Source organism: Pygocentrus nattereri, chromosome 3 (assembly GCF_015220715.1).
Source record: "Pygocentrus nattereri isolate fPygNat1 chromosome 3, fPygNat1.pri, whole genome shotgun sequence".
Lineage (NCBI taxonomy): Eukaryota > Metazoa > Chordata > Actinopteri > Characiformes > Serrasalmidae > Pygocentrus > Pygocentrus nattereri.
In genome coordinates this window covers 42648511-42651125 of record NC_051213.1, presented here as the reverse complement: position 1 = coordinate 42651125, position 2615 = coordinate 42648511, and positions in this window count along the sequence as shown.

The window sequence follows — 2615 nt, the reverse complement described above, 5'->3', positions numbered from 1 at the left end:
CGCCGTTTGAAGATGACGTCAGCGCGTCTCCGAAGGTTTTTTTTTGTTTGTTTTTCGATTTTTTTTTTGTATTGATCCATATTTATCTGATACAGTGATTTAGACTGTGGAACATAAGTATACGACAATATTAATAACAAAATAACAATATTTCACAAAAAGGAATACAATTCACGCGCACGCACACACTCACACACACACACACACACACACACACACACACACACACACACACACACACATCTACATCTATCTATACACATTAAACACATATTGGGAGAAAGTTAGAGCATTTAGAAAGGACTAAAATGGTTGTTAACTTTTGGGACTGTACTGTAAAGTTTTTATTGCATTTTTTTTAGGTCCCATACAGAAAATGTAAAATGTATTTATAAAAATACACGAAATGGCCAACTAAGCGTTTTGCACAATGTAATTTTCTGAATACATTTTCGATGGGAACCATGTGTTTGAAATATATCGGACTCATAAAAGAAATACACGTCCTTTTTTCCCCTATGGGTTGTAAGTATCTCGGTATAAGTATCTCGGAACTTCAGCCTCACTCACCAAAAAAAGAGAGGACTTTTATTTTGAATTTAACTTTTGCAACACTCTATACACGCATATATTTAGAAAAAAGAACCACAATTGAACGTCTTCGGGTTTATCTGACGCTAGAGGGCGCTCCTGGGTCCAAAATGAATGGGTTAATAAGGAGCATTTAAGCAAAATCATAGCTCATAAAATGCTTAGCCATTTTAATATAGAAGAATTTATTCATATCCTGAACACAGAACAGCACAAAACGTTTAAACGCCGCTGTTATATTCTTGAGCGCTTTTAAACTCCAGTTATAGAACTTTACAATAGCGCCTCATGTACGTTCATGACATCATTGAGCATGACTTGCTTCAGCTAATGAGCTGATCACCTTGCCAGCCAATCAGCACTCAGTAGCAGTAACGCCAACATTCTTCTTCTTTCCAAAATCAAAGGAAACTCCTGGACAAATGATTGGAAACTGTTTTGACTTTCTGTTTTTAACCATTTAGTTCCATTCAGCCCATTGATTGAGGACTCGCTCGTGGGTGCCCTCTGACATTTTACAGTTCTGAAATAACAGGAGAAATAAGAAGTGGCCAGGCTCCCATTAAACCAGCTCTGAAACCCCCGTGATTTTTTCTTTGGTTTCCAAAACAGACCTTGAAAAGCACTTAAACATCCTAAATCACTAAAAGAAATATATGCTTGTACATTATACTATACATCATTTGGTGTAATATGCTCTCTGTAACTCTTTTTTGGTCAACCCCTTTACAGGTATACATAACGTTGTTCAATAAAGTGTTTCAAAAGACCAAACATATTATTTACAAATGATCACTGACAGAACAAAACATCGTATCTCCATTTTTATCATTTCTTGCTCAAAATAATTGAATAATGATAGCTTTCATTTACATTGTGCCAAAATAAACGTTTATTGAAAGTTAAGAACGAGTTAAATGTGACAGGGACAGTGTATAACATCCTCGTCTACTTGCCATCATTTTTTTCTGCATGGGAATTCAAGAAGCCCTTTTAGGGCCTCACCTCAAGTGAGGTTAATTAGATGAGCTTTCAGAGAGGAGGGCTACTGAGTGAACACAATTTGTCCAATTTTAGCATCAATCCCAAATGTTTTTGTCACAGTAATTTGACCTTCAGTTTTAAGGTTTTAGTTTTCTACCCCAAAGAGAGAATTCAGGAAATACCAAGATGGCCACCAACTTGACAGACTGGCCTACAAGAACTTGGGCACCATAAAGCTAGTAACAACAAAACAATGGGCAATGGTTTTAAACCACAGTTGACAGCCAGACTAAGCAGACTAAATGTATATAATGGTCAAATATCTCATACTAGGTTTGCTTGCTCATTAGCTCAACTCTGAGGCTAACTTAGCTGATGAGTACACTTCAAAACACACACTACCCACGTCTTCATCTCCATTCCTACCAGATGAGGTTCCTTCCGCTTTGAATGGAGAGAAATCCATAAACCCCAAGCTAAAAGTCAGGTTAATGTTTCAAAAACATATTAGAAACCACGGGTAAAATCGGAGAAAAAAACAGCTTATTTAGTTTGTAGCGTTTGGCATAAATAACATGTATTTTCAAGTTGTCCTGGCTACTGTACACTGTGATGGAGGGCTGTACCTGCTTGAGGCTTTACCGGCAAGCTCTTTTTATTGGAAGGCAGGACTTTCTGTTTAAAACGAAAGCCACTGCCCAATATAAATCGCCATCTTCTCTGGACTTACCGACTTAATGTGCAGGGAGCTGCAGGGCTGTCCAAAATTGCCATTCATCTAAGTCGTAAAGATGAAAATGCATAATGAATGGATTCTGCTTAGGATGAAGACTTCAGCAGTCTTTGCTTTAGGAGCTCATTTCCTTCAATGCAAAATTCATGTGATGACATGAACGGATGGTTTCATGAAAGGGCAGTTCCAAAGCAACCATAGTAAACAATACAAATAAGTAGACAAATAAAGAATCTCTTTCATTGTATATGAAACACAATTCATGTACACATGCAGGTTTAGATTTTAGTCTGATTTGTGGAAGTGA